This window comes from Tamandua tetradactyla, chromosome 15 (genome assembly GCF_023851605.1).
Source record: "Tamandua tetradactyla isolate mTamTet1 chromosome 15, mTamTet1.pri, whole genome shotgun sequence".
Lineage (NCBI taxonomy): Eukaryota > Metazoa > Chordata > Mammalia > Pilosa > Myrmecophagidae > Tamandua > Tamandua tetradactyla.
Window position 1 is genome coordinate 46,457,586 of NC_135341.1, and position 25,998 is coordinate 46,483,583.

At 37.5% G+C, this 25,998-nt stretch overlaps 1 long non-coding RNA gene and 1 pseudogene across 3 annotated transcripts in view; both read left to right on the forward strand.

Moving 5' to 3' along the window:
• The window catches only part of LOC143657386 (uncharacterized), a 79,187-nt gene that overhangs the window by 43,021 nt on the left and 10,168 nt on the right, over nucleotides 1-25,998 (forward strand). Inside the window, exon 3 of one of the 3 annotated variants that reach the window (XR_013162836.1) lies at nucleotides 4,782-4,882. The exons of the other annotated variants lie outside the window; for them this stretch is intronic. This is a non-coding gene — a long non-coding RNA (uncharacterized LOC143657386). Of the gene's footprint in view, nucleotides 1-4,781; nucleotides 4,883-25,998 lie in introns of those variants that run through there. 3 annotated transcript variants of the gene reach the window in all.
• LOC143658140 (U6 spliceosomal RNA) lies at nucleotides 16,355-16,449 on the forward strand (annotated as a pseudogene).

A 25,998-nucleotide genomic window follows, 5' to 3' on the forward strand; every position in this document is an offset into this window, starting at 1 on the left:
CCACCCCAACTGTTCCAGTTAAAGTCATCTTAAACCAACCAGTTTTCAGTTGACTTGACAACTAACCATAGTTGCATGAGTCTAGTCAAGAAGAGTTGAAGGTCCACCCAGCCCAGGCCAGCCCAAATTCCTTACTCATAGAATCATGAACCTTACTCATAGAATTCCTTACTCATAGAATCAAATAGATGGTTAAAGGGTTATATTAGATTTCTAAATTTGGGGTTAGTTTATTATGCATAAAATGCTAACTGATAGATACACAGGTACAAAAAAACTTAATAGATAACCTAAGTCCTTGACTCCAACCCAGATTTATGAGATCTTAATCTCTGGGGATTGAATTCTAAGAATTTTTGTATAAAAATCACCACAGATAATTCCAAGACAGGCTTGGACAAGCATTTGAGAACCTCACAGGTATAGGGAAAAGGTCAAAGGATTTAGAGAGCTGGGTTCTAAGTTAGCCTCTTCAACTTGTTAATTATAGGATCCTGGATAGGTTATTTAATTTCTCTAACCTTCAGTTTTCTCTTCAGTGAATCAGAGGAGAGTTATTAAAGGGGATTAAATAAGCTAACGTATGTGAAGTGCCCAGCATCATACACAAATTTCTTTACTTCCCTTTCCTCCTCCACAAATCCTGATGAGCAACTCACAGAAAAAGTGACTCAATAAATAATTCTGGAAAGTCTGCTGGGTGGTTTGGTTATGATATTGGATTCTTATTGTCCCTTCTATCTTTAATAAAGCACAGGACAAAGACAGCGTTTGGTGGAAAGCAACCCTCAGGAGAGTTTTATTTCCCTCATTTGGCAGTGTGACTTTAATAAAAATATTCTAGTGTGAAATGAAAAACCTTCAGGAAAGAATGGACCAGGCCATAAGGGAATAAGAGAGCTTTTATCAGATTCATGATTTTGAACAAATAATTTGGAAGATAAATACAGGATCAGAGTTTTCAGTGAAGGTGCAAGAAATCTTAGAGGCAGGGTCAATGGCATAACAGCAATCCCAGGACAAGAAATCACCTCCATTTTTTGCTTGAACCTATAAAATAAATTAGGAACCCTGGGAGTAACTTTTTTGGTCTCAGGGAAGCCATATCACCTCTCTGAGCCCCAGTTTTACTATCTGTGAAATGAGGCTTGTATTAGTTGATTTCTAAATAATAGCATCCTATGGATCTATAAACAACATTTTATCCTAGCATCCCATGAATCTGTAAATGAAACATTTTATCTTCCTTTTCTAATTGTATTTGCACTTTCAACCCTCCATTGTGAAAAGAATCTGGGAAGCCATTTAAGAATAAACAGTTGACTCTTGGTGTTGACCTGATGCCTGATTTTGATTCATTTTCACCCAAAGAGATAGATAAGCATAAGCCTGGCTTTCATCTATACCTGTGGTTCCTACTACAGGTTTTGTATTTTGTAGTGCTACACTATTCAAAGGAGAGCTATGTGCATTGCATTGGTTTCCCAAAGGTGATTAGCATCTGTGAGGACAAAATGAGTTGGAGACACAAAAAAATAACACATTAATTATTGACCACTCTTGTTTATAAGTGCCTGATTACTCCCGTGTCAGCCAGAAAACAGGCATGGCTCAAAACATTCACTTTTATTGTATTAGACACTGCACCATCAGTTCATGTTGGAAAGATAATCCTCTATTTTGGTTCTTAGTGACCAGGTGTCTCATGCTTTTGTTTCCTAACATCTGTCCTTGAGCTTGGGGGACCTGCCTGAGATGATAGTATGAGTAGCCCTGATGAGAGAAGACTTATCATACAAGAGCACTAAGACCAAATTTAATCAGCAATTGTTACCCATCCTGGACTCAGAGAACTATCCAACTGGTCTAACCAACTGTTTCCATAACACCCTTTTAAAATTCTTCGTACCATAAACGAAGCTAGGGTACGAAAGCTGTAAAGCCCCTGACAAGTGTCATTTTTGAAACTGAAAAATAAACCCATCAGTTCCAGCCCACTCCTGACTCCAGCCCCCTCTGAGCACACCTGACTTCTGAATGGCAGGAAATGCTGACTACAGTCTGTCTGTATTTATCTGCTGCCTGTTTGGCAGACAATCCACTTATAGCCATTTGTAAGGAGGGGAGACAGGGTGATCAGCATTCATCTCTGGGTCACCAGGTCAAGTGGGTACTAATCAGGAAAAATGTTTGGCTATTAAATGCTCCATTGAGTCCTTTAAATATCACCTGATGTGTCATAAATTTGGATTCGCCGTAGAAAATCAATATTCACCATATGCAAATTAAAAATGAAACGAGATTCTCCTTGTGAACCATCACTGTCCCTGAGCTCACCAGCACTTCAACCTTATTTAACTGGGCAGGATTTCTCTTCCATTTGTTTTTTTTTTTTAAAAAAAAAACTTGAAGCTCATTATCCCCCAAGACAGTTTATGGTTGTAGAGCTCTGCTCCCAAAGACAGCCTTCAGAGGGACCCCTGCAGTGGGTTTGTCCGCTTTGTCTCTTCTTCTCCCCTAAGTGGCCTCAGGCTGCCGCCAAGAGGGGACCCTGGAAGTGCCAGCCTCAGTCCTGGGACTATCTCCCTAGAGTTGAAAGGCTGCTTAGGATGCTTGCATATGTGTGCCTATGCATAAAATATGTGCTCTAGTAATATACCCAGTAAATTACATTTTCTATTAAAAAATAAAATACCACATGCATTAGTTTCTTCCTGATTCCACAGAGCAGCGAGGCTTTGGGGTTAGGCTTCTCAGAGCTGGACTGAACCCTTGGGTTCGGGATGACAGAAACCAGGTGAGTTGTTTTTTTGTTTTGTTTGACCGCTCCCGAAACTGCTCTGTTCCAGCCCGTACAAATCACCACAGTCCATGACTACAGTTAGGGAAATAGAGCAAAAGCACTGGCAACTTCCCAAGGGAACAAAATGCTTGCATTAAGCCACAGCAGCCTCTGGCTTTCCAGGGAAATTATTAATGTTCTGCCTTTTGTGTGCGGCAAGCTCGCAATAGGATGCAGCTAATTAGCCTGCCTGGGAACGGAGTTTCGTTCATTGGAATGAGATGAAATGGAATGATTAATGATAATAAACTCTACATACTACTATATATAGTTTGCTAAAACTTGCAATAAATTATCTCATTTGATCTTTTCACCAACCATGTGGGGTCGGTATTATTCTCCCAACTTCCAATCTGGAGACCGAGGTGCAGAGAGAGTAAATCAACATAGAAACATGGGGAAAACCTTAAATTGTTCATGCCATCTGACCAGTAATTCCATTTCTAGGAATTGGAATATTTTATCTTGAGAAAATAATAAGAAATCCAAATGCAGAGATTTATTGATAGAAACACACAAGGACGTTACTTAACGAAAAATTGGGAATAACCTATGTGCCCCAAATTAAGGGATCATTTGGATAAATTACTGTAATTCAGTGTAAAGATGCACATAACAATCTCTAAAAACTAGGTTCTTGAACATCATTTAAGGGCATGGAAAGACGTTTACTGCAGCATCTCTTTGATTTTAAAAGGAGACAAAATTGTATACGCAGTATAATCCCAATTTTAGTGCATTTCTGTGTATAAGCATGGAAAACAAGATGAAAGAAATATACTGAAATGTTAGCAATGGTTATGTCCTGTCTGAAGGATTAATATTGATTTTTTTCCTTCTCTTTATTCTCATATTTTTCTATAACAGCCAGGTATAGTAATTACTTGTTCGATAAATAAATTAGCAAACTAATAGCTATAAACACAATTATTTTTTAAGTCAGCTTGCTCATGGGGAGCTAGTGAAAACCAGAAAACTAAAACATATGAAATACTTGGAGTGCTCTTTAAGGTCTGAGTAAACATATGCCAAATGCAGTTATTTTATTAAACTGTTTTGCCCATTTCTAACTATTTTATCTTTAACAAGATAAACAAGATTTTGCCAGGATCTGGTAATGATTCATCTGTGAAATCATTGATGTTTGGTTCATCCTTGCAATTTTCTATACTTATCTTACTTATCCTTACAAAGCAATCTCAGTGTTTGGGAAAATGATTTTGTGAACCTTGGTAAATTGCTAGGTAAAATATTTCCTTGGATAATGGCGTGTCTGACACTTTAAACATCTGAAAACTCTCAGAGTTATTAGAGCTTGGGTAGAGGAGGTCAGATAATGTCTCTGGAGATGGCTCCTCTTAACGGAGCTTTGGATGATGTAAAATATGAGGCAGGGGTGGAGGAAAAATGGTAGGCAGCAACTGCAGAATTCTAAACAGATATTTAGAAGGAATTTCCAAACAGGGGGCATAGTCCCTGTTTCTATCAGAATGGAGGGAAGCAAATTGATTTTCTAAGGGAAGAGTCCAACCTTCGTGAGGAGACTTCTAATGATTCCCAAATTCCATTTCTTAAAATTTTCCTTGGTTGAATTGCATTTAAAATTGTAACTGTAGTATTTGTGATTTGGGTACATTTAAATATTCATTTATGTTTTCTCTCTCTTTTTTTTTTTAACTGTTAAACTTACTTGGAATGTGGTGATAGTTTTACATATAATTCTTTAATCCCTCTAGAATGCAATTTCCTTTTTTACATAAAATCTTTAATCCATCAAGAGAGAATACTAGTGATTTTATTAATAATCATCATCATTACCATTAATCAGTACTTGCCACATGCCCAGAATTGCACTAAGTCATTTTGCATACATTAGCATATATCACTTGCTTTACACCTCACAATGCTATGAGGTTGGTTTTATTAACCCTCTTTGCAGATCCCGGAACAAAGCCTCAAGAAGACTGAGCAACTTTTCCAGAGCCACAGCCGGCAACCTAGACTTTCTGACTCCCAAATAACTCATTCCTTTAAACACCCTGCTATGAGGTCACCTGCATCACAGGCCAAATTGTTACATTGAGCCTGGTCATTTTCTGCAACATCTGTTTGGTTCCAATGAGCTGCCTGTCCAGACTCGCATCTTATCATTTAAACGGCTGATAGAACAAGCCTCCCTGGTGATCCTACTTAAACAAAATTAATCTTGACTTTTCTTTGAGGAGATTTTAAGAATAACTCTTATATTTCAATAATTAAATAATACACACTCATTATAGAATACCTAGAAAATAAACAGTAGCAAGAGAAAAATTAAAATTATTTATGAATCTACTCCCCAGAGGTTATCAGTATTTTGGCATTTTCATATGAATCCTGTTTAATATCTGTCTCCCTTCATTAGAACATAATTTCCATGAAGTGAGGGGTTTTTCTCTGTGGTCACTGGCATAGCCCTGGTTCTATATAATGCACGTCATGGTTTGCTGTCCAGATCCCCCGTTCTGGGCACGCATTACCCAGTCTGGCAACCTGCCAAGAATGCTGGCAGTTAAAGGCTCTCCAATAAGTCTTTCTCTAGGAATAGGCTTTGGACAAAGGGAATGCCACTTGCAAGGTTAAATCTCCTCCACAGGGTGTTGTCTACATGCAATGATCTGTAAATTGAGGGGTACAAAGATCTGGCCTCCTCACCCCAACTTGAAATAATTCCAAAGCCATTCCAACTTCAGAGCTCCCTGTGGAATTGCCTGTGGTCTATGTCATGCCACCATCACAGTTTACCTCCTCTCTGCCCGATTCTGCTTCCCTAACTCCCCCACTGAGCTCATTCCTGAGAACACTCCCCCAATAAACCTCCTGCAGGCTTAACTTCTGCCTCACAGTCTGTTTCCAGAGAGCATGAACTAAGATAATGTGCAACAGTGCCTGACGCATGGTTGGCTCAATATTTGCTGAATGAATACATGCAGGCTCCCTAGGGGTTCTTCTCCCATTCCTGGTGGCTCTCACTCCCCAGGAATAAAGCAGGAACTCCCCAGGGCCCTATGAAGTCAGAAGAAGCCAGGCATTCATGCGCAGCCATCACCACAATCTCAGCTTCTTCCACTGGTGCTTGATCTTGATGAAGTCAGGGCTCCCCTTCACTTCTTGTTAACAGACCAACAGTCCCCAGAGATAAGATCCCAAATGGGCTATCAGTTCTGGGTGTCTCTGGACTCTACCTCCACAGCTGGTGCCACAAATTGAGAGACTTACTGTCTTTGCTTATTGAACCCAGGGAATCTACAGACATAGTAATCCTACTAAGCCTGCTGCTCTGGGGAAAAAGGGTATTCCCTGGCCCCTGACTAGGTTGCATATATCCTGAAGAGATAAGGAGGATGCTTCCTCAGTAGTGTTTTGCCCCAATAAGGGCACTCCATGATGGAATTGGCCTGGTATTTCAACCTTCAGGTTTTGGGCTCATTCACATGGCCACTTCCTAAGACCATGAGCAATACTAGGGTGGCTGCTGGGATACGTAGGTAGCATCAGCCCCTGACAGACATGGAAGGCAACTCATGTCCCAGCTTTTGGTCAAGTCTTCACCTACTCTCCTCATAAAATCACTCTTGGGCTCTGTCTAAGGTTGGGGTACATAGAAATGGAGTCTGAAATTGCGAATACTTGATCAATTAAATTACTGGAAAGAGCTCTCAGAAGAAGGGAATGAGGGAAGCAGCACAAAGCAGGGAAGAAGCTAAGCTTACTGCCATAAGCAAGGATGTGGTCCCAGCTGGAGTCACCTTCAGCATGGTCCATGGGGAACATTGGAGCATGACTAGCACCACAGAACTGCCACACATGAGGGAAAAGCATACCCTATGCCAGTAGGTCATAGGCTATGGGCTGCCTCCAGGGATGAATAGGGAGCATAAATTTCTAGGCAAGGCAATTTCCACCTTATGTTACTGAGGGCAATTCTCTGGAGAAGTGGAAAGCTGTGAGCCATTAACAGCTGATACTCTCCACCCTGGGGAAGGTGTACTAACCATGCCCACTAGAGAGGGGTTGCTCCCTATCCTGACTGGTGGCCCCATCAGACTGATCCTTTGTCCTTTAGATCTATTTTCATATAGTCCAACAAGGAAAAATGTTAGGGCTTGGTCACGTTTCCCCAGAAAGCTCCTCTACTCCCCGATATAAACAGGTAGTGTGCTCTGCCCACCTGACCCACCATCTCTTGCTAGATTGACAGTTTCAAACATTCTTGGCTCTCTCATGTCACGGGTAAAAAATGCAACTGTAGCAATTCTTCCAGCTTCTTGTCCCAATTACTGATGACTTCTGGTGCCCCCAGCAATTTCCAAGCTCCAAATATTCATGGCACATGTGTTCACAAAGCCTAGGTCCATACCCAGGGTGACCTGGTTAACATTTAAGAACTGGCTCCCAGGGAGAAAAGCCCTGCTTTGTAGCATTTGCCAATTTCTGTGGTATAAACACTCCCACCATGGCCAATTTCACCTTATATGGGGTTGGAAATAAATACAGCAGCACATAATCATATAATATTTTCACCATAATATACAGTAAACTTAAATAACCTTAAGAGCATAAATCATAATAAAATTTAGCAAGATAAGTAGGACATGAAAAATTAGAGTATATGTTACCTTTTTCTTTTGTTCAATTTATCAATAGTAAACTTGATATTTTATGTAGTTTCATGAATTTTAATAAATGTATAAATCAGTGTAGCCACCACCACATCCAGTATATGACTATGAGACAGCACCTGTACACTATCGTTATGTCCTAGTTCACTGAAAATTGTCCTATAACATGTGCATGTATATATATGTTTTTCTCAAAGCATTTTTATTCATTTATTCAAGAAATATTTACCAAGTAACTTTTGTATGCCAGGCAATGTGCTGGATGCTAGGGTACAATAATGAGCCCAAACAGAGTTATCTCTGCCCTCATGGAAACAGGCATTAGTCATATAATAACATAAATAAGTGCATAATTAACACTGACTTTTTTTAAAAACTGAGTCTTTTAAAACTCTACAACAAAAACAAACAATTCAGTTAAAAATGGACAAAGGATTTGAATGGACATTTCTGCAAAGATATACAAATGACCAATAAGTACATGAGAAGATGCTCAACATCATTAGTCTTAGGGAAAGGCATTAGTCATTAGGGAAAGGCAAATCAAAACCACAATGAGACACCCACACCACCCCCCTGAGAATGGCTATAATAGAAACAGAAAATTACAAGTGTTGCTGAAGATATGGAGAACTTAGAACTCCCATATATTGCCAGTAAGGATGGAAAAATGATGAGAGATTGAAAGCATTCCCCCTAAGATGAGAAACAAGACAATGATTGTCACTGTTATTATTCAACACTATGCTGGAAGTCTTTGCTATAGTGATCAGGCAGGAGAAAGGAAGAAAAGGCATCCAGATGAGAAAAGAAGAAGTAAAACTTTCATTATTTGCAGATGACATGATTCCATACTTGGAAAATCCTGAGAAATCAATGACTAAGCTACTTGAGCTAATAAACAAATTCAGCAAAGTGGTGGTATGCTGGTGGTGTGATCTTGTGGGCCCCATAAAAGCCATGTCTTTTAATCCTCATTCATTATTTTTGGCTGGGAGCTTTTTGATTGTTCCCATAGAGGTATGACCCACCCAACCGTGGGTGGTAACTTTTGATTAGATGGGTTCCATGGAGATGTGTCTCCACCTACTCTAGGTGGGGTTGTTTGCTGGAGCCCTTTGAAAGGGAACCATTTTGGAAAAAACTACAGAGCCCATGCAGCCAGAGACCTTTGGAGATGAAAAGGAAAATGTCCCTGGGGGGTTTAATGAAACAAGAAGCCTGGAGAGAAAGTTTGCAGAGGTAGCCATGTTTGCCGTGTATCTTTCCAGTAGATAGAGAAACCCTGAACATCATCAGCTTTCTTGAAACAAGGTATCTTTCTCTGGATGCCTTAGATTGGAAATTTCTATAGCCTTACTTTAATTTGGACATTTTCGTGGCCTTAGATCATGTAAACTTGCAAAGTAATAAATTCCCCTTTTTAAAAGCTGTTCTGTTTCTGGTATAGCACATTCCAGCAGTTAGCAAACTAGAACAGGCAGGATAAAATATTAATGTACAAAAATCAGTAATGTTTCTACACTCAAGTAATGACCTAATTGAGGAGACAATTAAGGAAAGAATTCTATTAAAAATAGCAACTAAAAGAATCAATTATCTAGGAATAAGCTTAACCAGAGATGTTAGGGACTGTATACAGAAAACTATAAAACATTGCTAAAATAAATTAAAGAAGATTGAAGTAGAAGAAAAGATATTCCATGCTCATGGATAGGAAGTTTGAATGTCATCAGAATGTCAGTTCTACCCAAATTGATCTACATATTCAATACAATACAAATCAAAATTCCAGCAACGTACCTTGAAGTCTTGGAAAAGCTTGCTATTAAATTTATTTGTAAGAGAAAGAGCCTCAAATAGATAAATATATCTTTAAAAAGAAGAGTGAAATGAGAGAACTAACACTTCCTGACTTTAAAACTTATTATAAAGCCACAGTGGTCAAAACAGTATAATAATGGGCAGGCCATGATGGCTCAGCAGGCAGAGTTCTCTCCTGCCATGCCAGAGACCCAGGTTCAATTCCCGGTGCCTGTCCATGGAATAGAAAAAAAACAACAGCATGGTATTGTCACAAAGATAGAAATATTAATGAATGGAACCAAATCGAAATTAAGGAGCTAGAACACCAAATCTATGGTCAATTGATCTTCAACAAGGCCCCCAAATCTACTGAACTGGGACAGAATAATCTTTTCAATAAATGGGCAGGCAGTGAGGGGGAGCGGGAGGGATATAATATGTACGAATTTTTTTCTCTTTATTTCTTTTTCTGGATTGATGCAAATATTCTGAGAGGTGATCGTGGTGATGAATACACAGCTATGTGATGATATTGTAAGTTATTGTTTATATACCCATAATGGAATGATTGCATGGTAAGAATGTTCATGTTTGAATGCTATGTTTTAAAAAAATTAAAAAATTAAAAAAATAAATAAGTAAATGGGCAGAGGAAAACTGCATATTAAGAGTCAAAAGAATGAAAGCAGACCCCTATCTTACACGCTATACAAAAATCAATTCAAACTAGGTCAAAGACCTAAATATAAGATCAGTACCATAAAACTCCTAAAAGAAAATATAGGGAACCATTTGCAAAATCTAGTAACATGAGGTAGCTTCTTAAACTTTATACTGAAAGCGCATGCAATGAAGAAAAAATAGGCAAATGGGAGCTCCTCAAAATCAAAAACTCCTGGGCCTCAAAGGACTGTTAAAAAGGTGAAGAGGTAGCCAACTCAATGAGAGAAAATATTTGGAAAATACATATCAGGTGAAGGTTTGATATCCTGAGTATGTAAATAAATTATACAGCTCAACAACAAGAGAACAAATAACCCAATTATAAAATGAGGAGAGGCCTATGAATAGATATTTCTTCAAAGAGCAAATACAAATGGCTAAAAAGCACATGAAAAGATGCTTGTCTTCATTAGCCATAAGGGAAATGCAAATCAAGACGACAATGAGATATCACCTCACACCTATAAGAATGGCTGCTACTAAACAAACAGAAAACTACAAATATTGGAGATGATATGAAGAAATTGGAACACTCATTCATTGCTAGTGGAAATGTATAATGACATGGCTGCTGTGAAAGACAGTTTGGCAGTTCCTTAGAAAACTAAACATTGATTGCCCTATGACCTGGCATTTTCAATATTTGGTATATACCCAGAAGAGCTGAAAGCAGTGATGCGAACAGATATTTGCACACTGATGTTCATAGCAGCACTATTTACAATTCCCAAAAGGTGTAAACAATCCAAGAGTTCATCAATAGGTGAGTGGATAAACAAAATGTGGTTTATGCATACAATGGAATATCATGCAGCAGTAAGATGAAATGATGTCCTGAAGCACAAGACAAAACGGATGAGCCTAGAAGACGTAATGCTGAGTGAAATAAGCCAGACACAAAAGAACAATTACTGTATGATTTCACTATAATGACTTTGTTAAAGATAAACTCAGAGGCTTACAAAATAGATTATAAGGAACTTAGAGATACTCAGAAGCTAGAGATGTTTGAATAGTTACCCAATGAGGTTGAACTTTCAGATGTAAGGGAACAGATAGAAGTGAGGGTAGTTCACTAGTGAGGAAATAATTAACAGGTTGGAAGGTCTTGTGTAGAATCATGTATCCCACCGATTAATTTTACAATTATAAATAAGTTCTTCCAAATTACTTCAAAGGTTTGCTCTTGTACAAAAAGTCAATAATAGAGCAGTATGGGGGAAACTAATATTATATGCTATGGTCTATAGCTAACAGGAATCCTCAACAGTACCATAGCAGTATCAGTGGCTAATAATTGAAGAGGAGCATGAGACAAGGAAGAGTTTAGATTTAATATTTGGTGAGGCCATGTTTATCAGTTCTTTGTCTCTTTGGACCAATGAAAACTGTCTAAAATTGAGAGTGCTGATGATTGTACAATTCACTGAAGACACTGTAAGATATGGATTTTTCATTTTGAATGTTATCCAATGTTCCCAATAGATGGAGGGACCGAAGGGCACAATGAGAAGGATAATGGCGAACTGTGATATATACATATGATGAAATATTGTGTGACTACAAAAAGGAATAAAGTTGTGGGATATGCAATGAAGTGAATAAACCTTGGGGACATTGTGCTGTACAAAATAAGCCAGAAACAAAAGAAGAAATATAGTATGGTCTCTTTTAGAAAATACTTTTAAGAAAACTAGAGCCTAGATGGTAAGCTTTTATAGGAGCCACAATTAGTCCACAGTCCTAAGTGTATTTCTAGATTCTGAGATGCTGCGTTAAATGTGTATAAGCTTGTATTTCTCTGGAATGTTGGATACCTCTGTGACACCTAATACTCAGAGCTGGAAAGTCACCATCATCATGTACAACAATTGTTAAAGTAACCAAAAAAGAGATCAGGCTTCAATTAGAGATAAAAATGAAGCTGCTTTGGTAGGCACTAAGGGAAATCAGAATACAGGGTAAAGGATGAAACAGTATGTATTTTAGAGTTTCACCTATTGTATGAGACCGAAGGCAGACGGGTTTATTGTGTCTCAAACTAATTTAATGTAACACGCAATCTATATCAACCTGCCTGGATGGCTCATTCTAACAACCTAACTGCATGGAACCCAGAATGGGAACAAGGCCTTGTAATTTTGTATGGCTTAATATAATACCCAGAGACACCCCAGACTATGGTGGACTGATAATTAAAAAGTATTGGTAGAGTCACTTGTGGGACTGAAGAAAAAATGTGGAACTAAATTAAATTCCCCCATCTGGGAAACCCCTGGTTCCTTCTCATTCATTAGGGACTCCCAAGAAAATAGGCCATGCCTTGATTTTAAGGATTGCTCATATAGAACTCATTTCTGTAATGGAGAAGCTAAGACTACTTATAATTATGCTTCAGAGTTGCTTCCAGGAAACTTCTTCTGTTGCTCAGATGTGGCCTCTCCCTCTCTAAACCCAACTCTGCAAGGAAAATTATTACCCTCCCCCCTACATGGGACTGGACAACCAGGGGTGAAAGTCTCCCTGAAAGCATGGGACATGGTTCTCAGTGGTGAGGCTGGCCCTGGCACCATGGGATCAACAATGCCTTCTGGACCAAAACAGGAAAAAGAAATGTAACAAAATAAGGTATCAATGGCTAAGAGAGTTCAAATGGAGCTGAGAGGCTACTCTGGAGACTAGTCTTCACGAGCCTCAGCTAGATATTGCTAATTATCATGGTTTGCCAACCTCCAACCAACATCATTCTGTTAACCGTAAAGACCACCTGGGGCGCTAACTGAGACTCTACAAAAGTTTCATGCAGTAAGTTTACTTTCCTGAAATATAACCTTCAGAGACTTCCTAGGACAGATAAGTGTTGAAACCCAGAGGGGCCAGCTTCTCCAAGAATATCAACTAATTCTAACCCCCTATTCTATAAGTTGATGCCCCTTTTCAACATGAAAAAGTTAGAATAGGCATACTCCAAAGACCTCCACAGATTGGGAGTAGGATCAAAGGAGAAGGAGGAGTTCTAATAGAGAAGATAGGATTTGACACGAGTATAACTGCTGAATCACTATATTGATGTTTCATTTGGCTTCCGGTGTCTTGGAGCAGTTAGAAGGTAAAACCTGAAGTTTTGGAATGTAATCCATAGCAAACTCTGAAATCCGTTCTGTACCCTGAAAATTATTGCTTTTATTATATTTTTTTACTTTTCGTATATAAGCTATATTTCACAATTAAAAAAACATTTTAAAGTTAAAAAAATGAGGAAATAAAGACTCAGAATTTAAAGGAAAAAAAAGCAAAACTTCTGCATACTTATAATCACCATAATTAAAATAAAAAGGCAAGCCATAGACTGGGAAAAGATATTTTCAGTGCACAAGCTTGACCTGTATAAAGAAGTTCTGTATGCTGTTAAAGAGATTGCCAACCAAAGACAGAAATGGATCAAATATGTGAACAGGTAGTCCACAGAGGAAGAAAATAAAATGTACAGAAAACCTAGAAAAAAAAAGGCCTAATTTGGCTCGTTGTCAGAGAAATACAAATTAGAACAATGAAATACTAATTCATTCTGAGTTCAACATTTTAAGTTTTAAATACCAAGTGTTTGCAAGAGTATAGAGGACAAAAAATCTTTTCATACTCCTGATGAAAATATAAATAGGCACAGACACTTAGAACAGCATATTGGCAAGACCCTGTAAAGAAAAAGTGTACTTAGCCTATAATCTAACAATTCCATTCTAGGTATATATGTAAAGCAGTTGTTCTCAAAGTAGAGCATGTATCAGACTCACCCGGAGGGTTGTAAAACTAGACTGCTGGGTTGCAATCCCAGAGGTTCTTACTCAGTAGGTTCTGGGCTGTGGCCCAAGAATTTGCATTTCTAACCAGTTCCCAGGGACAATACTTTGAGATTCACTGCCCTAGCAGAACTCTTGCACATATGCACAAGGTATAGGTACAACAATATTCCTTGTAGTATTATTTATTGCAGCAAAAAAGGGGAAATAACCTAAATATCCATCAATAAGATAACGGATTTATATCCCACAACATTTTAACATGCTGGAAAAGTATTCTGAAGTTTAAATGAATGAACTACATATCCATGTAGATTTAGAGCCACAAGACATTTTGTCAAATGCCATTTTGGTTGCATCATTTACTCATTTGTAATTTCACGGATGTGTGCTTTCTCTCTTTTGTCTTTATTAAGATTGGTCAGAATATTTTCTATTTTATTATTTTCCTCTTACCAAACAACCAGACTTTAGAGGCATTTATCAGTTCTACTGCTTTTCTGCTTTCTAATTAATTTCTGCATTTTATCATCCTTAATTTATTTTCTCCATTTGATGTTCTTTATATAACTTATTGAATGGAATCAGGAGGTCATATTTTTTTCTTTCTTTCTGTTAATGACAGAACTTAAAGCTACTGATTTCCCATTGGTAAAGCTTCGGATTCCGTTCCATAAATGTTGCAATGCTGTATAATTATTCCTATCGTTCGAATTATAGTTTTGATTTTCTCTTTGACACAAGAATTATTTTAATTCCCAAGTGTTTAGAGGGTTTTATTATTATTTTCAAGCTTTATGGCATTGTGAATAAACAGTGTGTATATACGTTATATAGTCAACAGTGTAATTATAATACTGTTTCATCAACAGTAACAAAAGTACCACACTAATGCACAGTGTTAATAACATAGACCGCTGTGTGTGAGGTAAGGGGGTAAATGGGAGCTCTGTACTTTCTGTAAACTGTACTTTTCTGTAAACCTACAACTTCTCTGAATAAAAAAAGTGTGTGAAATATTAAGAGGAGGACTGGTGGTAAATTTTCTATAGACAATAAAAATATGTACTCTCTGTTTAGAGAAAACAAAAATTCCTTGAATACTTATTAACTAAATTTTGTTGATCTTATTGTTCAAGTTCCCTCTATTTCTAAACATTGGTTTATCTAATCTTTCAAAGACTGGGAGACACTAAAGTTTCCCACTATGGGACAATATATAAAGAGAGCTATTAATTGCTTTATTCTGATTGTACCTTTCACAAACATTAAACGATCCACTTGGTCCCTTTCGGTATTGTTTGTCTTGAATTATATTTTTTTTCAGAGATCACTATTGTATGCCCTGATTTGCACTTGGATGACATACATGTATCCATTCTTTTAATTTCAACCTTTTCCTTATACTTGTTTTTTATGTCTCCTAGAGGCAGTGTATGGCGGGGTTTTGTTTGTGTACTCTATCTGAGAGTTGTATCCTTAAACAGAAGACTGTAACCACTTGAAGTGGTCTCATTTCTTGTTTGATCTCATTTGTATTTTCTGCCTCACAGGCTCTGTCCCTGTGGGTGCCAATAGGGGTCACACTACATGAACTGCCCACGTTCACCAGCACTTGATCACCTTTGTTTCCCCTCTAAAGGGCTCCTACCCACCTGACATTCCTGAAAGGCGCCAGAGACCATCACGTGGGCTGGTTTCCTGCAGGGACTGCTGGAACGCTACCATGTTTCCCTGGGCACAAGTGTTTCCCATTAGCTACACTCTGCCCAGCCTGTGGATGGACACTGCAGGCTCTTGGCAAAGTCCGGCAGGGTGGTGTCTCCTTTTCACTTCTGTTTCTGGGGCACTGGAATACCTAAAACTCCTGCGCTTTTGTATAATTTGTGGATGAGGTTACCCAATTTTTAGAGAACCTACTTGGAACACAGCTACATGAGACAAACAACAACAATAATAATATAACACACAGTAAATAATTGTGCACATGTGTTTTATTACTTTAATGTAAGTAGGAAAAATAGATGCTTATTTGAAAATTTATATTCTGTATTATTTATTTTTGTGGTATATAAAAGCTAATATTTAAAGAAAACAATTGATAGGACTAAATAACAGTGGCAATTAGCAGTAATTAATAAGAGCTAAGAAAAACAATGTTTGAGATAAATATAACAATATTTTGTAATGTTTCTTTCTGTCCTCCGATATGGCAATTTACTTAAACTTTCTAAAAATCTTTTTATTTGATATTTAAATTTTATGTTATATTATTGTTATTCTTAAAATGTATAAATACACGACCTTTTAAAAGGAAACGTAAATGCAATAGGATTAATTAAATGGATATTACCTATAGTTAATAAAAAATAACAATGACATGTTTCTTTTTGTCCCATGGTACAACAGAATATTTTTCGTCTTTCTGTTTCCTTTTCCAATAATATCTCTCTGAACTGCATGCAGCCTTTAGAACATCTTTCTTTTCATTTATGTAGTGCTAAAACTGAAAACAGCCAGCAGTCTCTTTGACAGCACATATACTAAAATTAGAACAATACAGAGAAGATTAGCACGACCCTAGAGCAAGGATGACATGCAAATTCATGATATTTTTGAATGATGGAAATGTTTAGTTAATGGGTGGTGGTAATGGTAGCCCGACTTTTAGAATGCAATTACCAGCACCAATATATATATATGAATATGACTAAATAGGGAAATTTTAGATTATATGTATGGTAACAGAATACTTTTTTTTTTAATCCATGGAACTACATTACACAAAAAGGGAATTCTAAGTTAAAACATGGACTTTAATTAATATTATAATTATAAAAATGTGCTATCAGACTTCCTGGAAGATGGCGGCTTAGTAAGACGCGCGGATCTTAGTTTCTTCTCCAGGACACCTACTAGGGGAGTAGAAACGATACAGAAAGCGCCCAAAGCCACAACAGAGATAAAAAAGACAGCGTACCCCATCCTGGAACGGCTGGCTGGCTGAGAGAAGCAGCTCGGGTGAGATCGCCGAGGCGCGCGGGCCTTACCGGGCGGGGTGGCAAGCGGCCGGAGTTACTCCCTTCCCCCTTCCCGGGCCGGCTGGGAGAATTGGAGAGGTGGTCCCCTGAAACCAAGGCGACTGGCGCCCACACCACGCGCAGCCCCCGGACCAACTGAGAGAATTGGATCGGAAACCCCCAGGCCGCGGAGAACGGTGACGGGTGGGGGAGGCCCCTTCCAAACCCGTGACTCCCGGGGAACGTGCACTCTCTCGGGCGGGCCGCTGCCGCTGGCGCCCTCCCGCCACGCTTGTTGCCCAGGGCCGACTAGGAAATTCGGACGGGCTCTTTCCCTGGCTGCGGCGACCAGCAACCCTCCCTGCGTTCGGACCGAGGGCCGGCTCAAGCCGCTTCGGCTAGCGAACCCCCAGGACGGCGAGAGTTTTCCAAAGTTTAAGGTCCCACAGCACCTTTTACTGGTGGGACCCGCAGACAAACGTGTGCCACGAGCGCCACCTACTGGACAGGATAAGAAAAACAGAACCCAGAGATTTCACAGAAAAATATTACAACCTTGCTGGGTCCAACACCAAGAGAAATCTGAATAAATGCCCAGACGCCAGCAGCAGAAGATAACTGTCCACGCTCAAAAGATTGAGAATATGGCTCAGTCAAAGGAACAAACCAATAGCTCAAATGAGACACAAGAGCTGAGACAACTAATGCTGAATATACGAACAGAAATGGAAAACCTCTTCAAAAATGAAATCGATAAATTGAGGGAGGACATGAAGAGGACATGGGCTGAACATAAAGAAGAAATAGAAAAACTGAAAAAACAAATCACAGAACTTATGGAAGTGAAGGATAAAGTAGCAAACATAGAAAAAATAATGGATAGCTACAATGATAGATTTAAAGAGACAGAAGATAGAATTAGTGATTTGGAGGATGGAACATCTGAATTCCAAAAAGAAACAGAAACTATAGGGAAAAGAATGGAAATATTTGAACAGGGTATCAGGGAACTCAAGGACAATATGAACCGCACAAATATACGTGTTGTGGGTGTCCCAGAAGGAGAAGAGAAGGGAAAAGGAGGAGAAAAACTAATGGAAGAAATTATCACTGAAAATTTCCCAACTCTTATGAAAGACCTAAAATTACAGATCCAAGAAGTGCAGCGCACCCCAAAGAGATTAGACCCAAATAGGCGTTCTCCAAGACACTTACTAGTTAGAATGTCAGAGGTCAAAGAGAAAGAGAAGATCTTGAAAGCAGCAAGAGAAAAACAATCCATTACATACAAGGGAAACCCAATAAGACTTTGTGTAGATTTCTCAGCAGAAACCATGGAAGCTAGAAGACAGTGGGATGATATATTTAAAATACTAAAAGAGAAAAACTGCCAACCAAGACTCCTATATCCAGCAAAATTATCCTTCAAAAATGAGGGAGAAATTAAAACATTCTCAGACAAAAAGTCACTGAAAGAATTTGTGACCAAGAGACCAGCTCTGCAAGAAATACTAAAGGGAGCACTAGAGTCAGATACAAAAAGACAGAAGAGAGAGATATGGAAAAGAGTGTAGAAAGAAGGAAAATCAGATATGATGTATATAATACAAAAGGCAAAATGTTAGAGGAAAATATTATCCAAACAGTAATAACACTGAATGTCAATGGACTGAATTCCCCAATCAAAAGACATAGATTGGCAGAATGGATTAAAAAACAGGATCCTTCTATATGCTGTCTACAGGAAACACATCTTAGACCCAAAGATAAACATAGGTTGAAAGTGAAAGGTTGGGAAAAGATATTTCATGCAAATAACAACCAGAAAAGAGCAGGAGTGGCTATACTAATATCCAACAAATTAGACTTCAAATGTAAAACAGTTAAAAGAGACAAAGAAGGACACTATCTACTAATAAAAGGAACAATTAAACAAGAAGACATAACAATCATAAATATTTACGCACCGAATCAGAATGCCCCAAAATACGTGAGGAATATACTGCAAACACTGAAAAGGGAAATAGACTCATATACCATAATAGTTGGAGACTTCAACTCACCACTCTCATCAAGGGACAGAACATCTAGACAGAGGATCAACAAAGAAATAGAGAATCTGAATATTACTATAAATGAACTAGACTTAATAGACATTTATAGGACATTACATCCCACAACAGCAGGATACACCTTTTTCTCAAGTGCTCATGGATCATTCTCAAAGACAGACCATATGCTGGGTCACAAAGCAAGTCTCAACAAATTTAAAAAGATTGAAATCTTACACAACACTTTCTCGGACCATAAAGGAATGATGTTGGAAATCAATAATAGGCAGAGTGCCAGAAAATTCACAAATACGTGGAGGCTCAACAACACACTCCTAAACAACGACTGGGTCAAAGAAGAAATTGCAAGAGAAATTAGCAAATACCTCGAGGCGAATGAAAATGAAAACACAACATATCAAAACTTATGGGACGCAGCAAAGGCAGTGCTAAGAGGGAAATTTATTGCTCTAAATGCCTATATCAGAAAAGAAGAAAAGGCAAAAATTCAGGAATTAACTATCCATTTGGAAGAACTAGAGAAAGAACAGCAAGCTAACCCCAAAGCAAGCAAAAGGAAAGAAATAACAAAGATTAGAGCACAAATAAATGAAATTGAAAACATGAAAACAATAGAGAAAATCAATAAGGCCAGAAGTTGGTTCTATGAGAAAATCAATAAGATTGATGGGCCCTTAGCAAGATTGACAAAAAGAAGAAGAGAGAGGATGCAAATAAATAAGATCAGAAATGGAAGAGGAGACATAACTACTGACCTCACAGAAATAAAGGAGGTAATAACAGGATACTATGAACAACTTTACGCTAATAAATACAACAATTTAGAGGAAATGGACGGGTTCCTGGAAAGACATGAACAACCAACTTTGACTCAAGAAGACATAGATGACCTCAACAAACCAATCACAAGTAAAGAAATTGAATTAGTCATTCAAAAGCTTCCTAAAAAGAAAAGTCCAGGACCAGATGGCTTCACATGTGAATTCTACCAAACGTTCCAGAAAGAATTAGTACCAATTCTCTTCAAACTCTTCAAAAAAATCGAAGTGGAGGGAAAACTACCTAATTCATTCTATGAAGCCAACATCACCCTCATACCAAAACCAGGCAAAGATATTACAAAAAAAGAAAACTACAGACCAATCTCTCTAATGAATACAGATGCAAAAATCCTCAATAAAATTCTAGCAAATCGTATCCAACAACACATTAAAAGAATTATACATCATGACCAAGTAGGATTCATCCCAGGTATGCAAGGATGGTTCAACATAAGAAAATCAATTAATGTAATACACCATATCAACAAATCAAAGCAGAAAAATCACATGATCATCTCAATTGATGCAGAGAAGGCATTCGACAAGATTCAACATCCTTTCCTGTTGAAAACACTTCAAAAGATAGGAATACAAGGGAACTTCCTTAAAATGATAGAGGGAATATATGAAAAACCCACAGCTAATATCATCCTCAATGGGGAAAAACTGAAAACTTTCCCCCTAAGATCAGGAACAAGACAAGGATGTCCACTATCGCCACTATTATTCAACATTGTGTTGGAGGTTCTAGCCAGAGCAATTAGACAAGAAAAAGAAATACAAGGCATCAAAATTGGAAAGGAAGAAGTAAAACTATCACTGTTTGCAGACGATATGATACTATACGTCGAAAACCCGGAAAAATCCACAACAAAACTACTAGAGCTAATAAATGAGTACAGCAAAGTAGCAGGTTACAAGATCAACATTCAAAAATCTGTAGCATTTCTATACACTAGTAATGAACAAGCTGAGGGGGAAATCAAGAAACGAATCCCATTTACAATTGCAACTAAAAGAATAAAATACCTAGGAATAAATTTAACTAAAGAGACAAAAAACCTATATAAAGAAAACTACAAAAAACTGCTAAAAGAAATCACAGAAGACCTAAATAGATGGAAGGGCATACCGTGTTCATGGATTGGAAGACTAAATATAGTTAAGATGTCAATCCTACCTAAATTGATTTACAGATTCAATGCAATACCAATCAAAATCCCAACAACTTATTTTTCAGAAATAGAAAAACCAATAAGCAAATTTATCTGGAAGGGCAGGGTGCCCCGAATTGCTAAAAACATCTTGAGGAAAAAAAACGAAGCTGGAGGTCTCGCGCTGCCTGACTTTAAGGCATATTATGAAGCCACAGTGGTCAAAACAGCATGGTATTGGCATAAAGATAGATATATCGACCAATGGAATCGAATAGAGTGCTCAGATATAGACCCTCTCATCTATGGACATTTGATCTTTGATAAGGCAGTCAAGCCAACTCACCTGGGACAGAGCAGTCTCTTCAATAAATGGTGCCTAGAGAACTGGATATCCATATGCAAAAGAATGAAAGAAGACCCATCTCTCACACCCTATACAAAAGTTAACTCAAAATGGATCAAAGATCTAAACATTAGGTCTAAGACCATAAAACAGTTAGAGGAAAATGTAGGGAGATATCTTATGGATCTTACAACTGGAGGCGGTTTTATGGACCTTAAACCTAAAGCAAGAGCACTGAAGAAGGAAATAAATAAATGGGAACTCCTCAAAATGAAACACTTTTGTGCATCAAAGAACTTCATCAAGAAAGTAGAAAGACAGCCTTCACAATGGGAGACAATATTTGGAAATGATATATCAGATAAAGGTCTAGTATCCAGAATTTATAAAGAGATTGTTCATCTCAACAACAAAAAGACAGCCAACCCAATTACAAAATGGGAAAAAGACTTGAACAGACACCTCTCAGAAGAGGAAATACGGATGGCCAAGAGGCACATGAAGAGATGCTCAATGTCCCTGGCCATTAGAGAAATGCAAATCAAAACCACAATGAGATATCATCTCACACCCACCAGAATGGCCATTATCAACAAAACAGAAAATGACAAGTGCTGGAGAGGATGCGGAGAAAGAGGCACACTTATCCACTGTTGGTGGGAATGTCAAAGGGTGCAACCACTGTGGAAGGCAGTTTGGCGGTTCCTCAAAAAGCTGAATATAGAATTGCCATACGACCCAGCAATACCATTGCTAGGTATCTACTCAAAGGACTTAAGGGCAAAGACACAAACGGACATTTGCACACCAATGTTTATAGCAGCATTATTTACAATTGCAAAGAGATGGAAACAGCCAAAATCTCCATCAACAGAAGAGTGGCTAAACAAACTGTGGTATATACATACGATGGAATATTATGCAGCTTTAAGACAAGATAAACTTATGAACCATGTAATAACATGGATGGACCTAGAGAATATTATGCTGAGTGAATCCAGCCAAAAACTAAAGGACAAATACTGTATGGTCCCACTGATGTGAACGGACATTCGAGAATAAACTTGAAATATGTCATTGGTAACAGAGTTCAGCAGGAGTTAGAAACAGGGTAAGACAATGGGTAATTGAAGCTGAAGGGATACAGACTGTGCAACAGGACTAGATACAAAAACTCAAAAATGGACAGCACAATAATACCTAATTGTAAAGTAATCATGTTAAAACACTGAATGAAGCTGCATCTGAGCTATAGGTTTTTGTTTTGTTTTGTTTTGTTTTGTTTTGTTTTGATTTTACTATTATTACTTTTATTTTTTTCTCTATATTAACATTCTATATCTTTTTCGGTTATGTTGCTAGTTCTTCTAAACCAATGCAAATGTACTAAGAAATGATGATCATGCATCTATGTGATGATGTTAAGAATTAATGATTGCATGTGTAGAATGGTATGATCTCTAAATGTTGGGTTAATTTCTTTTTTTCCGTTAATTAAAAAAAAAAAAAAAAGAGAAGGGATAATTGGAGATGAAGGGATACAGACTGTACAACGGGACTGGATATAAAAACTCAGAAATGGACAGCACAATACTACCCAATTGTAATGCAATTATGTTAAAACACTGAATGAAGCTGCATGTGAGGTATAGGTTTTTTGTTTTTGTTTTTTTTGTTTTTTTTCTTTCTATTATTGTTTTAATTCTTATTCTGTTGTCTTTTTATTTCTTTTTCTAAATCGATGCAAATGTACTAAGAAATGATGAATATGCAACTATGTGATGTTATTAAGAATTACTGATTGTACATGTAGATTGGAATGATTTCTAATTGTTTTGTTAATTCTTTTTTTAATTAATAAAAAAAAAAAAAAAAATGTGCTATCATCAGTTGTAACAAATGTTCCACACCAGTGCAAAGTGTTTCTGGTGAAGTGGTGTATGTGAATCCTATATTTTATGCATGATTGTTCTGTAACCCCACAGTTCCTCTAAAAGGAAGGAAGGAAGGAAGAAAACTGAACTAAAAAGTGAATACAGTCAGTTGTAAATTTTACTTTGACTTGTAGTTCTGTTTTTATCAAGTGCACATTACACCAATTCCTGATATCAACCCAATATGATGACGTCAAGCTAAATATTTCAACAAAGTCTCAATAAAAGTGTGTGGCATAAAATACTTAGGATTTTATTTACTAGCAACAGCAGGTTTTAAGATTTACGGGAATCACTTTCCTGCTCTCCAAAAATATCCATCCACTTTGAAACTACACACTTGCTTTGGTAGACCAGCTGTTTGTCATTGGGTCCTTTGCATTTATAAGTTCACCATAGAAGCTATCGACCTCTAAAATGTCCATCATTTTTAAACACTTTGGATGTCATCACAAGTTAAACCTCTCTTTTGCAGAGAAAATGGGTTTAAAGCACTGAAGTAATTTCAAGTTGTGAAAGTGAAGTTAGATTACAAAAAAAGTTACAGTTTTAGTAAAGAAACAAGAAAGTCTGTTTTAACTTAGTTAATGTCACCCTTTGCTGGTGACATTATTTTAAGTACTGAAGCAGTTTTATTTCCAAGAAATGAGTGATAATTTTTGCACTATGAGTTTTTGACACAATCTGTACATAACATCAAACAACTCAGGTGCAGTGTCTTCATCTTTTCTAGGCTCATCAAAGATCATCAAACAGCTTTGGAGAAACAGCGTATACTCTTTTTTATATAAGGGAAGTTGTACATTTACAGGAAAAAACATGCAGAAAATAAGGAGTTTCCACATAGCCCCCGTTTTCCCTCTATTTCTTTTAAATCGTCACCATTTTCTACATTCTCACCCTCAATGTATTTCTAAATTAGAGAAGAATATTGTTCTTGTCACATACTTTGAAAATATGATTTTACAGAAGGCCAACATTTTAACATCTTTTATTATAGCTGGTAAAATTAATAGCCATTTTGTAGGCACATGTCTAAGGCTATCCCACCAATTTAACAAAAGTAAGAAATCTCCTTAAGTGCACATTTCACAGAAACTAAAAACTGACTAAAAACTTTTGCTTTGCAAGCTTCAATATCACAGGTAAGCAAATAGAACCCCCCTTTTAATAAATATTGCATATAAGGCACACAGGATATATAGCAGGTAATATCTTTTCATTTTCTTTGGAATTTGCCAAAATTTGTATTTGCACTGGCTGTCAAATATGCAGCTAGAGATGAGCAAAGTTTCCTTTTTATTTAGGCATGATGTCAGTAACTTTCTGTTTTATGTTTTCTATGGTTTCATTAAACTCTTTACAGAAATCAACAAGATGATTTGATACTGAATTTTTATAATAAGTACCTAAGAGTTAGGAGGAAACATGTTTTGTTTATGATAAGATGCATCATTTGATACATTGCAGAAAACATGATAGTTGGTAAGTCCTGACAGAATCAGTTCTACATGGGAAGGGATCTATACATCGGTTCTCAAAATTTTGCGGTTGACATTTTAATTGCACTTCTGGGTCAAGAAATGAACCTTATTCAATTTTATGGAGCAAAATGAAGGGGAGAAGACAACAAAGTATTTTTCTTTGTGTGGTATGCCCAAGCTAATTCAGCAGCCACTGCTTTAAATTAGGCTTTATTGTCCTGTTTGGAGATGAAAACCATTTGATTGATTTAGGATTACTTGTGTCTCACCCCAGACTTGGGAGATTGTTTCCATGCTCATTTCCAAATTCATTCCGCATATTGTATAGTATGCTATGTTTTGATTTTCACTACCCTAATCCAGTTAAATGCGCCCGGGTATCTAGGTATCTGTCATTAAAATAAAACAATTAGCTTTCTTTTCAGATGGAGTCTGGGTTATGCTGGCATGGATATTTTAATTGTTCAAATTTTTATTATCTGAGCTCTTAGAAAACATGGTCACACTATTCATAATGTCAAAATTAAACTAGGCAGGATTTATAGAATGCCAGAATCTCCATAAATCTCTTCCCCAAAAGAGCAATGAAACAGTGGTGAAATAAAAATCAATTCTTTCTAGAACTCTGAAAACCAAAATCTTGCAACAATATGGAGAATGTGTATTCAAGAAAAATTGTTCACTTCAGTAAAAGCTGCAGTGTTTGTAGCAACTTACCTTAATCTACATCCACTTTCCATTCCTCAATTCTGCAGTAGCTTTCTAATTCAGCAGTTTACAACCATGGAACCTGTGAAAACCAGGAGCTATGCAGCTGCCAGAGGGAGGAGACTGGGCTTGGAACTACTTCAAAGAGCCCACCCAAGGGTATTGTCACTATTTGCTCCACCTCACAGATTCTTGGAGAAGTCTCATTTGCAGAATGTTGTCATTATTTGATATAATGCAGAGTTCCCTCCACAGGAAAATCCCTATTCCTTGGGCATATGTCAGAACAATCAGTGGCAATTGTTTAACATTGCAGCAGCCTAAAGTTATGATACCAGGTAGAGTAAACAAAAGATTGATCAAAAAGTAAAAGATTTGGGGAAGAAGATGTCCATAGGAGATGGTGGTAATATCTGATATATTCCTGGGGACCAAAAAAGGTGTGTGCATATACTGAACTGTATTCAATCCAAGGAAAAGATGTAAGGGTGCTCCAATATCTCCCCTTTGTATGACCTTGAGGAGTTGCAAAAATAGTAAGTAAAGGCTAAGACAGAGTTGCAACCTGCCTGAATATGAGGAGACATGACCCAACACACAGAAAGCCCTTAGCAAAGGTTGGAAGAT